Raw genomic sequence first — 14,147 nt, 5'->3', positions numbered from 1 at the left:
AGGCTCGCCTTGCCCTGTCTTCAAAAGCTTGGCAGGTGGGGGTGTCAACCCATTGGGATTAGTCCATTGCTTCTGCACAGTTCTGAATTCCTTGCCCTGATCTTCGGCTCTGTAAGCTGAAATCACAGCTTCTAACCTGGCTAATCTCACCTTTCCTGTCACCTAGCCTGAGCGTAAAGACTGCTTAGACTCACCACCGTTGCTGAGCTGGTACCTCTATGTCAATAAAGATCTCTTCCTTACTCTTGCCTCTGTCGTCATAGTCCAAGCGGGAGTCAAGACAACGTTATACCCAAGTGTCCCCTCTTTCATTTTTTAAACATTGCAGTCGGAGTGAATGAAAGCCATCTATCTCTATCAGGAGTGCGCAACTTGTGGCTACTCAGTTGTTGCTGGACTACAAATCCCATCATACCTGGCCACTGGCTCTGCTGGCTGGGGATGATGGGAATTGGAGTTCAGCAGCAGCTGGAGGACCAAATATTCCCCACCTCAGGCTGGATCCATGCTAGCTGACGACCAGCCAGCAGCCACAGCTAAAAAGTGCATGTTGTCTCCACTACGGCAACATTATCCCAAATGCCACTGATGATAATGATAGTGATAGTGATAGTGATAGTGATAGTGATAGTGATAGTGATAGTGATAGTGATAGTGATAGTGATGATGATGATGATTCCCTGCTGGAGGAGTTCGTAGCTTCTGCCTGCCCCTCTTTGCTTATGGGTATCTCATGAGGAGTTGCTTCTGTCCGACGCCTAGACAGAGGCCAGGGCCATAGAACTCCTCCAGGGGGATCCCTTGGGGGGAGTGGTGTTCCCCTATTTGATGTAGGTCATAGGCCTCCCCCATTTGTGGTTTCCCCTTAGATACACTCCCAGCAGATGGGCTGGAAATAATTAAATGGCTTCACCCAATAGCTTTGCCAAAACTTTCACAACTGTATCAAATAGTTGTGGCCTATTTCAACCCCCCAAACCCCCTTTCTTCTGCCGTCTTGCCTGCTTATTTCATCACATAGGGAGTGACTGGGTCATGGGGCTTTGGCATCCAACAGGAATCTTTGTTGGCCAACACAGAGGCGACTATTTCTCAACTTCTCAGGAGGACCACCCACGTCTGCATGCACGCAATGTTTTGCATTTTTCCACTAATCCGTTGCTTCTCTCTTTTTCTGCACAGACACGCGAAGCAAATATCACTGAAAACAGCTTGGCTGCTCAGCAAAACTCTCACTTGACACCCCTCTTGGCTCAAACAGCTCTCCTGGTAGGGATTGGATTCCTAACTCTGTAGCTTTCCTTGCTGTTCCTCTCTGATCTTTGCTCAGTAGCTGACATTTCCTGAAGATGCATTGCACAGCATTACTACCTGAAAAGATGGACCAGTTATCCTGGTTTGATGCCATGCCTTTTGAATCCTTCTGTTGGTGCAGGCTGGTACACATTGCATGCTCACCCTGTGATTTCCGTATAACATTAAAAATACATTAAAACATCAGTCTTTTAAAACTTCTCTAAACAGGGCTGCCTTCAGGTGTCTTCTAAAAGTCAGATAGTTATTTATTTCCTTAACATCTGATGGGAGGACATTCCACAGGGTGCGTGCCACTACTGAGAAGGCCCTTTGCCTGGTTCCCTGTGGCTTCACTTCTCAAAGTGAGAGAACCACCAGAAGGCCCTTGGTGCTGGACAGTGACCAGGCTGAACGATGGGTGGGGAAACATTCCTTCAGGTATACTGGGCCTGAACCCTTTGAATTGTGCTCAGAAACGTACTGGGAGCCAATGTAGGTCTTTCAAGACCAGTGTTATGTGATCTCGGCAGCCACTCCCAGTCACTAGTCTAGCTGCTGCATTATGGATTAGTTGTAGTTTCTGGGTCACCTTCAAAGGTAGCCCCACATAGAGCACATTGCAGTAGTCCAAGTGGGAGATAACCAGAGCATGCACGACTCTGGTGAGACAGTCTGTGGGCAGGTAGGGTCTCAGCCTGCATACAAGATGGAGCTGGTAGACAGCTGCCCTGGACACAGAATGGACCTGCACCTCCATGGACAGCTGTGAGTCCAAAATGACTCCCAGGCTGCGCAGCTGGTCCTTCAGGGGCACATTTACCCCATTCAGGACCAGGGAGTCCTCCACACCCACCCACTCCCTGTCCCCCCAAAACAGTATTTCTGTCTTGTCAGGATTCAACCTCAATCTGTTAGCCGCCATCCATCCACCAACAGCCTCGAGACACTCACACAGGACCTTCACCACCTTAACTGGTTCCAATTTGAAAGATATGTAGAGCTGGGTATCATCTGCATATTGATGGACACCCAGCCCAAACCCCCTGATGATCTCTCCCAGCGGCTGCATGTGGATGTTAAAAAGCATGAGGGGAGGATGGAACCCTGAGGTTTGATGAACAGCAGTAGAATGTAAGAACTTCAAAACAGTCTTTGAGGCAACTTCAGGGGAAACAGAATTGTAAAGCTGACCAAAGGTCAGGAACCACAGCTAAACGATCCTGACCTAACTTCTGTCTGAAAACCTCCAATGAAGGAGAATCCACCAGCTTCCAAGATACTCCACTGTCAAACAGCTCTTACTGTCAGAATGTTCTTCCTAATGTTTAGTCGGAATCTCCTTTCTTATAACTTCAATCCTTTCTTTCAATTTGAATCCTCTGGAGGAGCAGAAAACAATCTTGCTGTGTTTTCCACATGACAGTCCTTCAGACACTTGAAGATGGCTATCAGTCTTCTGTTCTCCAGGTGTGTCTTGACCCTTTGTGATCATTGGAGAAGCTTCAGCCAATCACTGTCCGCAGTTTCATCACCATGAAATGTCAAGAGAGAGTGAATTTCAAGCTAGAAGTTTCTTTTTTCTCTCTTCTAATGCAAAATATCACCAGGATTACACCTGGGAAGGGAAGAGCTCAACCTCTTCCATTCCTGCCTAGATGCTACTGTCACCCTTGATATTGTCCCCAGGCCCTGTATTATTATTTTTATTAAAAAAAAAAAAAAACCAGATGTAATGGTTCTAGGGGTTGCTTGTGCATAAATCGGCACCACGCTTGGCTGGGTTACCTGGGTGAACCCTTTCTGTCCAGACAGCCACTCATCCGTGGCTGCCTCAATCGCTGGCAGAATCCGTCAGTGGGCGTTTCTTGAACTTCTTCCAGCAAAGAAGCTCTTTGACGCGTAGTCTCCGCCTACTCTCCCTACGCAGAAGCCTTCTCCGCAGGGAGGGTGTGGGCAGAGGAGGACCCGTGCTCTCCCCGCTGGTCTCCGGCGAGGAGTCATGGAGCACCCTTGCCGATTCCCCCATCTGCCCCCCTTCTCCACTGGTGCTACGCTGATTTCCTTCCCCCAGAAGATGGGCTGCCTCTCTCCCTCCTGGGACGCTCTCCGGCATCCCTCTGGAGCCCTCCCTCCTCCTCTGGCTCCGATGGCAGTTCCCTGACACCAGACATGACTGCAAACCATTCAATTAAAGAAATGTCTAGTTTGGCTCCAAGATGCATACTGAGATGTGCAATGCATTTTTATTTGCTCCAGTAAATTTCCAATTCTGCACCAGCTGAACAGCTCGACTCTCTTTGCTTTCCTTTCATTTTGTTGATGCTGTTATTTTTCACTGCCAACAAGGGAAGACTTGCCTCTACCATATGCTAACCCAGTTCTAACAACTCAGGGAACCCCTCCAGACTAGTGGTGGTGCTGGGGTTTGTGAGTATATTTTGCAATATGTGTCTGACACTATAGCAGTGGTGGGTTCACACTGAACCATCCGCTCTGCAGCTCCAGGAGGAAAACTCAGATCAGGACAATGGTGCAGGGAACAAATGGTTAATCTCTCCTTCCCTTCCCCAGTATTGTGGCCCAGATCTGAATTTGTCAGCTCCATGGGTCTGATGGGAGCAGCATCTGGAGGACCACAGCTCCCCTAGCCCTGGTTTAAATGAAGGGATGGAGGTAAAAGGTAAAGGTACCCCTGCCCGTACGGGCCAGTCTTGACAGACTCTGGGGTTGGTGCGCCCATCTCACTCAAGAGGCCGGGGGCCAGCGCTGTCCGGAGACACTTCTGGGTCACGTGGCCAGCGTGACAAAGCTGCATCTGGCGAGCCAGCGCAGCACACGGAAACGCCGTTTACCTTCCCGCCAGTAAGCGGTCCCTATTTATCTACTTGCACCCGGGGGTACTTTCGAACTGCTAGGTTGGCAGGCGCTGGGACTGAGCAGCAGGAGCGCACCCCGCCGCGGGGATTCGCACCGCCGACCTTTCGTTCGGCAAGCCCTAGGCGCTAAGGCTTTTACCCACAGCGCCACCCACGTCCCGAGGGATGGAGGTACTCTGTCTCAAATTAACAGGTGAGAGGCTAGCTAACAAGACAGGAATAATATCCCAAATGTCCTAGATAGAGTGAGAAACTGGGCAGAAACTAAAATGAAATTCATCAGAGACCAATGCATTTAGGTATCAAGAAAAAAATTAAATGCCCATGAGTCAGCAACGCAATGCGGCTTGGAAGGTTAATGTGGTTTTTGGCTGGATTCCACTTCATTCGTTTCAAAAGAAAACACCATGAAAATGGAGGGGGAAACGTAATCAATTACATATCATTTGCCATTTGCAAGCACAACAGAGAACGCTTGTTATATTTGTTGCCTTGATTCCCCTTCCAGGCTTCTTTTATATATTGCATAGGGCAAGGTTTTTAATTTTATGTATAATTCTTATGTATATTATTATGCTATGTTATTCCGTTTGGCCACAACCTGTATTTGGCTGCCTCAGGAGTACATTTGAAATCTGAATCCTGTTAGATGCTTAATCCAAAGGATTGTCCTCTCAGTGTTTTCTATTGCAGAGTCAATTATGGTAATACAGGAAACGCTGGAGAGGTTTAAGAAACATCTAATGATCAGGAATAAACAGAGGCTCTGAAAGGGGTTCTAGTGGCCTCCTCCAGACTGTCAGTGATGTTGCATGCACCCCAGTCTCCAAGTGGCGAGAGATTCCAGGAATTCCAAGCACTTTCCCCCCCCCCCCGGGTTTGGTTTCCTTGGAATGACAGTCAATGGAGGCTGTGGTGTCTTTAGGACATATGGTTTTATTGAGTCGTGTGTGTGTATGTGTGTGTGTGTGTGTAGGGCTCACAGCATTAGAAGAGAAGAAGAAGAGTTTGGATTTGATATCCCGCTTTATCACTACCCGAAGGAGTCTCAAAGCGGCTAACAGTCTCCTTTCCCTTCCTTCCCCACAACAAACACTCTGTGAGGTGAGTGGGGCTGAGAGATTTCAAAGAAGTGTGACTAGCCCAAGGTCACCCAGCAGCTGCATGTGGAGGAGCGGAGACGCGAACCCGGTTCACCAGATTACAAGTCTTCTGCTCTTAACCACTACACCACACTGGCTCATTAATACTCCAATGGGCCTTGCCTCCCTGTTCGCTTTCCAGGAAACCCCACACCCCAGGCTACCACTTTGGGATTCAGCCTACAGAGAAGGCCAAGCACCTCTGTGTTTGCTTTCAGTTCCCAGCATCAGCCCAACTCACTCCTGAAACTAACCCCCAACCAGCGGCGGAGCATATGCCCACCCTGCCCAGGGTGGGTGCACTCCCGAGGGGTGCTGGGGGTGGAAGGTGCCCTCTCAGGGGCAGGAGAGCCGCTTGGATGCATGGAGTGGCATGTGCACCCTCAGCCGGTGGCAGAACGAGCCTCCGATGGCGGACATTCAGCGAGCCACCAACCCGCAATGCCCAAATGGAGGAGGAAGGGGGAAATGCCAATGGCAAAGCAGCAAAGCTCTCCCCTCCCCTGCCCAATGGCTCAATGTAGGCTTGGGAGTTGCGGGCAGACAGCTGAGAGTCCCATGGACTGCAAGAAGATCAAACCTATCCATTCTGAAGGAAATCAGCCCTGAGTGCTCTCTGGAAGGACAGATCGTGAAGCTGAGGCTCCAATACTTTGACCACCTCATGAGAAGAGAAGACTCCCTGGAAAAGACCCTGATGTTGGGAAAGATGGAGGAGAAGGGGACGAGCGAGGACGAGATGGTTGGACAGTGTTCTCGAAGCTAAGAACATGAGTTTGACCAAACTGTGGGAGGCAGTGGAAGACAGGGGTGCCTGGCATACTCTGGGCCATGGGGTCACGAAGAGTCGGACACAACTAAACAACAACAAAGTGCGCCAAATGTCACTCCCCTTAGTGAAGGCACCCAGGGCAGACCAGCCCCACTGCACCCGCCTTCATCTGCCCCTGCCCCCAACACCGGTATATTGTTCTCCCTAGAATGATGTGACTTCCAGCCAGTTGAGGTGGGGAAAAGACGCCACCACCCTCTTCCTAGATTCATCTTCAGTTGTCAGTGTGGCCACACAATTCCCTCTTTCAGATGGTGGTGGTGCTACTTAGCAGGACTGGCTCTGGCTGCTAGCTATGGGGTTCGTCCATGCTTCCACTTGCCCTGTGCCTAGAAAGCAAGGTCTGAGCAGTCTTCCCCCTTGCGGCCATCCTTTTCGGACAAACCCCCCTCCCTTTAGCTCTAAATCAGAGCAAACATCAATGCAAGAAAACCTGAATTTGCTGTGTGCTCTCCTTGAGCCCTAAAGAGTGGTTTTACCCAGGGAATAAATGACCAACGGGGAGATGCATAACCACTGTGCAAGCAAATCAGCATCACTGCACACTGCTGTCTGATCTCCCCACAAACAAATCAAGACAAATACTCATAGACTAACCTCTGCATAACCCAATCAGGATGAATGCTCAAGAAACACCTGCAGGAGCTCAAGGAATAGATTCCTGTTCTTATTTTCGGCTGTAAAATGGGGAAGAGTGCATTTGTATCTATGTATGAAGGAGCCCATCCGTTCACAGTGCCCTACTTCAATAAGTCTTCACCCATATCACAGTACGTGAGCCTGTCTCTCTGTCTGTCTGGGTTGCTTGTTCTCTGCCTTATTCCACCCACACATCCGCCTAGGCTCCGAGACATCATGAAGTCATCCTGTCCGAGAGCCAGGGCAATCAGTAAATCGTTCATTAAGCAGACGGGCAGACCAACCAGCGTTATAAGGCAAGCGTCCAGCCATAGAGAAGATTCAGAGGGATTGGTTGGGCGCCACGAGAGGAGGAAGGCAAAAGGCACAGAGAGGACTGGAGGAGGTGAGAAGAAGAGAAGAAGATACCCAGCAGCAAGTCAGGGTGGCCAGCAAGGAGGAACGTGAAGAACTGAGAAAGGCAGAGAAACTGTACTTGGAGAACTGGGAAGAGCTGGAGGGGAAAGAGGGCAGTAGACTGGCAAAATGAGTGACCCAAACTATGAGAAGAAGTCCAGCAACTGGCCTGACCCTCAGGCTCCACCACCTTTCTCTGAAAACCAGCCCTTTGAGTCAGAGGCTGATCCGCTGGCACCTCCCGGTCAGCCTCCACCCGCCCCGGGCTATGGGTCAGCTCCCTCTATGCCACCTCTTTACCAAGCTTATTATGGCCCACCAGATTCAGGAGGCTACCAAGGTTCGGATCAAACCCCGCAGGCCATCTTCATTGTGCCTCCTCAGCCCACCAATGAGCCCGATCACCTGTACTACTCAATCTTCACCATGCTGTGCTGCTGCCTACCTCTGGGCGTCGCTGCCTTGATTTTCTCTATAAAGGTGAGAAACAAGAGAGGGAAAGTGAGCGTGGGAGGGCATTATGCAGTGCTAAAATACAAGGGGGCAGAGATGGCATGCCCCACTTAACTTTTACCTCTTGAGAACTGTGTTTTAGGAGACTTCAGGGCTGGCACTGGTTGGGCCAAAACTGGCATTCTGGGTGGAAGAGTCTAAGCTTGTGGCTTTCACTATGAGCCCTTTCCCCACAATGTCAAGGACTGTTGTGATGTGCTACAGGCTGGGGAGTCAATGAAGGCGAAAGCACTATAAGGCACAGAGTGGGTGGTGTTTGCAGACAAAGCAGGCTTGCAAAGGTGCATGTTTACTCTTCCAGAGTAGCTTCTGGAGGGGCAGGAAATCATAAAGAGAGTCTCCTGGCAACTTAAAGATGAAGAGGTGGGTATGGGTTGGTGGCATCCATTTTCGTGGACTAGACTGCAGTAGTCTTCAACCTTGGGTCCCCAGATGTCGTTGGACTACAACTCCCATCAACCACAGCCAGCTTAGTCAATGGTCAAGGATGATGGGAACTGTAATCCACCAATATATGGGCACCTAAGGTTGAAGAGCAATGAACTAGAGCCTCATTCCAAGTTTAAGCTGGGCCACCACTAAATTCTAACATCTAAGCATTCTTTTGGGTGGTAGCTTTGCCTGAGTTTTGCCAATATGGATGGAGTCGTTTACTGCAGCTGTGAATCAGCTGGCCGAATCAGATGCCCATTTCCCCAAGTGGTGGTGGATTCAGCTGCTGTGCATTGCACAACCTGAATACCCTTTCAAAACAGTTACAAGAATTGCACCCCTTCCTTCCATCTTTGCAGCAGTGGCTGGTTGGTTCTCCACTTAGCATCATGTTATAGATGATCCGTAAGACGTCTGAAAGGAGTCCTGTATCAGCAGGTTTTTAATGTTTGGCGTTTTTATTATGTTTTGATATGTGTTGGCTGGGGCAGCCCAGCCAGATGGGTGTGGTATTATTACTGCTACTGCTACTGCTGCTGCTGCTGCTGCCACCAAATAACCTAATGCAGACTGTGGAACATTATCACTTAATAAGTGGGTGTCTGTGTTGCCCTACTGGGGCTCAAAGGAATAGCGGCTGGGTATTGCAACTGATGGGACGCGGGTGGCGCTGTGGGTAAAACCTCAGCGCCTAGGACTTGCCAATCGTATGGTCAGCGGTTCGAATCCCCACGGCGGGGTGAGCTCCCATCTTTCGGTCCCAGCTCCTGCCCACCTAGCAGTTTGAAAGCACCCCTAAGTGCAAGTAGATAAATAGGTAAACGGCATTTCCATGTGCTGCGCTGGTGCTGGTGCTGGCTCGCCAGAGCAGCGCTGGCCCCCGGCCTCTTAAGTGAGATGGGCGCACAACCCTAGAGTCGGACACGACTGGCCCGTACGGGCAGGGGTACCTTTACTTTTTTATTGCAACTGATAGGAGGAACAAAATCTTAACCTATGCTGCACTGCAGAGCAAATAGATCGACACAATGGAAAAAACTTTTAATCACAAGACCCTTACCTTGATAGTCCTTGGAAACAGATAGGAGATGGCCTGTTTGAACTGGTAAATCAACACTGGTTGTAGAAGCATAGCGCCTTGACTGATATTACTAGCAGTAGTATTGTTGCACAACTGATGGGTATGTTTGATCATTGTGGCGATCCAGATAAGCTTGTGGCTGATGGTGCAACCAAGTCTGTGGCAGCATAAATCTCAGCCGGTTCAAACTGATGTGATTTAGGGGAGGGGGAGGAGTTGCCTCTTCAGATTATCCGGCCAAGCAAAGTCAGGAGCTTTTTTTATATAACTGGCAAACCTCAGTAACCCCATTTACAACTGGAAAAGTGGGTTGATATCATACTTGGAGAATAAAAGGCACAGCAGACTCGGGGGAGGATTAACTAATTAGATAATTCATACATCATGTAATAAAAAAAATAAGGTCTTACATATATAATAAATGTTCATAAATGTACCAACCAAGCACGTACATAGATATGTAGACCACATGTCTGGAGCAGCACAGGAAGACCGACCAGAAACCATTTTGACTCCCAAACTGACCAAATGTTTTCTCTGTGAGGAGGGAGGGGGTGAGGGAACCTCTCCATTGTCTCAGGAATTGGGTAATCACCATCTCAAAGGAATGGGCAGACTACCAGGAAAGGCAATCAGATAAGGCAGACAGGAAAAACAACAACATTCAAATTTCTGCTGTAGACCGCCTTTTCTGTGATGTAGGCATGAAGTTTTGTGGGGGGTGGTCTTAGGTTACACCCCTTCTGTGATGTATGTATGATGTATGGAGGAGTGGTCTTGAGCTCCAGGGCAGAGAACTTAAAATGTCTATACAGTATAAGGGCAGGCACACCTTTGTTCTGGGTCCTCCTCCTTTCCTGCGTGTGAGGGGAGCACCCTGTTGCAACAGCTTTAATAAAGATCAGGCTTACTAGCTGCTTTGTTTCTCAAGATTCTTTGGTTGGCCTCTGTTATTTTCTCCTACCGATAGGGAACTCACTTAAGGACTCTATACAAGCTCTTGGATACCCCATAAGGAAAGAAGGGCAGATTTTGTTTACAACACATCGTTACTCTGGATAAGTCAATAATGTCCAAATTGCTGATGAATAGATCTCATCAGTGTGCAGACTGTGTTTGCAGAAACCCAAAGGAGTGTCCAGTTCTGAGACTCAGTCAGAGCATACAGCCCAAGCTCTGAGTCTTGTTGTGCTCTGCTAGGTTCCAGTCTTAAACCATCTGGTTAGGAACATAGGAAACTGCCTTGTCCCAAGTCAGGCCATTGGTTTATCCAGCTCAGTATTCCCAATAGTGACTGCCAGAGGCTCTCCAGGGTTTCAGGCTCTATCACAGCCCCACCTGGAGATGCCAGGGATTGGAGCTGGGACTTTCTGCGTGCCAAGCAGATGCGCTGCCACGGAGCAATGACTCTTCCCCTAAATTATTGGTAGGTGCAAATTATTATTAATTGTGATTGTGCTTGTGATTTCTGCTACTACCAGGGCTGGATTTAGGTTTGATGAGGCCCTAAGCTACTGAAGATAATGGGGCCCTTTATATGTCCAGCTGTCCTTTATCAACAACAAATTGTTGCTGTTTTTTGCATTGGATATATGCTATATGGTAATTTATAAACCTAATAGGTATATAAAGCCATTTGCACATGTTGCCCTGCAACCAGTCCATGCAGAATGTAGGTACCCTACATATAGAAATGAGCAAACCAGTGATATTTTAGAGAGCAGGCTAGCAGGTGGGGCCCATTTTTGTTGTTCGTTTAGTCGTTTAGTCGTGTCCGACTCTTCGTGACCCCATGGACCAGAGCACGCCAGGCATAGGAGTCTACACAAAACAAAACACTGTTGCTGTATGCAGGTTTTATTTTATTTATTTATTATCTTATATTTTGGAAATGTACATCCAGGTTATTGTTTTCTTTAAATTTTTTTTTTGGGGGGGCAAGAGAGTGAGGCCCTAAGCTATAGCTTGTTTAGCTTATATGTAAATCCAGCACTGACTACAACTATAATTTATTTTATTATGTGCCCTTCATCCTAAGGTCTTGGAATGCGTTACAACAATGAAAGCACAATGTTGAGAACAGTTTAAAACATCTCCAACATCTCTTGTTGGAGATGTAGATTAAATGAAGGAGATCACATACATATCTGTTGGAATTGCTCTCAGATAGAAATATTCTGGAAATCCATGCATGTCCATATCCATCTCTGATACGTTAGGATATCATATGCCCTTGGAACCTAAAACATCCCCGCTTGGTTATCTAAATGATGCTATTCTGAGAAATGATCAAAAAATCGCGTTCCACCTTATAACTGCTGCTAAGATTATAACAGCTAAAAATTGTGAGGGAAGCAGATCTGCTACTGCAATCTGAATGGATCGAGATAGTAACTATGATTAAGCTAACTAATTCTAAAAGAATACATATAAACCAGGGCTGCCAGTTGTTTGGACATTACCAGGATTTCAAAGGCAGAATTGATGTCCCGTGGGGTGGGGTGGGGATTTCCGAAATACAGAGCTTTGTCCTGGGATCTTAGGTAAGTCAGTCACATTTATTTCCTTTAAAAGGCTCAACAATTTTGGGGGGGGTATCCTGGTTTTTATTTTTTGAAATATGGGAACCCAATAAACCAGCCTACAAGTTTATGGAAACATTACAAAAGATATGTTTTGGAACAGCAAGTTCATATAATCACAAAGATAATTTGTTGGCTATTGGTTAGTGCCTCACAGCCTGAGACAAAAGGATTGTTTGCTAGCTACCAGCCATTCCTGCATTCCGGACAAGGTCTCTAGTTGCATTTTTTTCATGGGTTTTCTCTCTTCTTCCCCAGACTCGCGATGCCAACCTTGCTGGAAACGGAACAGTCGCTCGGCAGCATTCCCGGACAGCGCAGCTCTTGTCCCACCTGGCAGTCGGGGCGGGGCTCACATTCATATGTCTGTATATCATCTTAACTGTGGTTATGTTTAACACAAGAAGTTATGAGCTACAAAACCCTTGAAGATGTGTGACACGGCGTGCATATCCTAAAAGATCTCCCCTTCTCTCCATCCTACCCTCACGCACAGAGAAATTCTCCTCTGATGTCATGCCCTTTTGAATCAGTCCCCCCAAAAAAGAAAAAAGAGATGTGCTACAGGCTGGTTCACACACACACACACACACCATGAAATGTCTATGCACTTCACTCAAGGACCAACAGAAGATGTGAACTGCATAGGACTGCATTTGAGGTGATATCAGGTGATATGAATGTTCTTTCTGGTAGATTTGGTGGAGGGGCTGCTTTGCACACCAAGAGATGGGTACTGTGTGTGATCCAGCTGCACAATAACACAAAGATCCCAGACCAAAACAGGAAGAGGAAAACTGATCAGCACTGAGGATCAAATGCACTGAAACATCTGATGGCTGGAGATTGCCTATAGTCATCTTGATTCGATTTTATAGTTGCATGCCACTTTCCCAACAACAATAGCTCACAACAATAACAAAGAATCAGTAAAGGGGAGCAGCACTATCTATCTATCTATTTATCTATCTATCTATCTATCTATCTACACATACACACACACACACACACACACATATATATACAGAGAGAGAGGGAGAACTTTTTTCTGGGGGTTCGCATACCTCTAAACATTTTGTGAATCTTTGTACTTTTGTCCATTTACTATGTTTATTTCCCCCGATTTGAACTATAAAATTGTGATATTCTTGAGTCAAAATGAGAGTACCCCTAAACATTTTTTAGAAAAAAGCACTGTGTGTGTGTATATATATACACATACACACACACACAAAATAAATAAAAAAAAGTGAATTGATGAATACCAGAAATGAATCAATATAAAATGGCAAAGCTTCAAAATGAATCATATTGGATATACATTTACAGTAGTAAATGAATAAATGAATGAATAAATAAATAAATAAATAAACCAATGCTAACTAGACTTGGAAACGGGGGGATCCTGCAAAACCCACCCACCTCCTGTATCTCAGTGACAGTGCCATGATCCACGACAGCAGACCCTCACTGTGGAGTGTGGAGCAATCTCCGCTCTTGCCCTGCTAAAGTCCTCACCAGCACATAATACACATGCTGCAAAACCACTGCATTGATCTACCGTTGCCAGTGATAACACCATGAAATGGGTTCAGATCTCCTCCTCTCCAGCCTACATTCCCTCCCCCCCCCCTCCTGCCCAATTTCCTTCCCATTTCAGATTTCTTTCTTCGGACTACCAGTCTTCCTCGTCTTCTCCTGGGCTGTTCCCAGTCCTTCTGCCAAAGCTCCCCTTGATCTCCCACCCAGGCTCTCCAGTATTTCGCAGGCAAAACCTGGGACATGCAGCTGCCCGTCACCTGAAACCTCATACCACAAATTGATGCTCTCTTGCCCTGCTACGCAGGACTTTGTTTCAGCGGCAGCTGCTCCATTGGTGTGAGTGAAGCAGTGCCCCCCTAACCATAGTCTGCCCTTGGCCAGTACCCACCTGCCTGCCTTGCTACTTACATCCAGCCAAGGGGGTTGGGTTTATTATTGGCTCTCTCCCCTATTAACCTCAGCATTGCTCTTGTATGGGGAGGATGGAGCAGGCAAAACTAGAATTAGTTGGCTCTGCCTCGCATTAGCTGTGGCTCTGCCTGTCGTTGCCTCTGGTGCCCCCTGCTGTTGGACTCCCTGCCGCCCACCCTATCAGCCCCAATAGGCACCAGCCCCTTGCTTTGTTTTGTCGGCCCTGGTGTTCATTAAGGCTGCTGTAGCATGTTTTCAATGCGTAGAAGCTGGTTGTGCTTTTGGTGAAAATATATGCTAGATGGACAAATTTGCTTTAAAGATTCGTGATCAGCCTCGTCGCCAGCATGTGACTTGGAAGGCCGTGTGCACTGCATAATCAGTGCCTTATTGTCTGTACTTGTG

The 14,147-nt window shown here is 47.5% G+C and overlaps 1 protein-coding gene and 1 long non-coding RNA gene across 2 annotated transcripts in view; both read left to right on the top strand.

Moving 5' to 3' along the window:
• LOC309346119 (dispanin subfamily A member 2b-like) overlaps positions 1-14,147 on the top strand; it is an 81,386-nt gene that overhangs the window by 30,422 nt on the left and 36,817 nt on the right. The gene's annotated exons all lie outside the window — the stretch shown is intronic.
• Positions 7,124-12,805, top strand: LOC309347632. Its single transcript, XR_014158999.1, has 2 exons — positions 7,124-7,661; positions 12,048-12,805. It is a non-coding gene; the product is annotated as an uncharacterized lncRNA (long non-coding RNA).

The sequence above is a fragment of the Podarcis erhardii genome (genome assembly GCF_964252035.2).
Source record: "Podarcis erhardii genome assembly, chromosome: 7".
Classification (NCBI taxonomy): domain Eukaryota; kingdom Metazoa; phylum Chordata; class Lepidosauria; order Squamata; family Lacertidae; genus Podarcis; species Podarcis erhardii.
The sequence above is the reverse complement of the archived record's forward strand: the minus strand, read 5'-3'. Positions and strand labels throughout refer to the sequence as shown.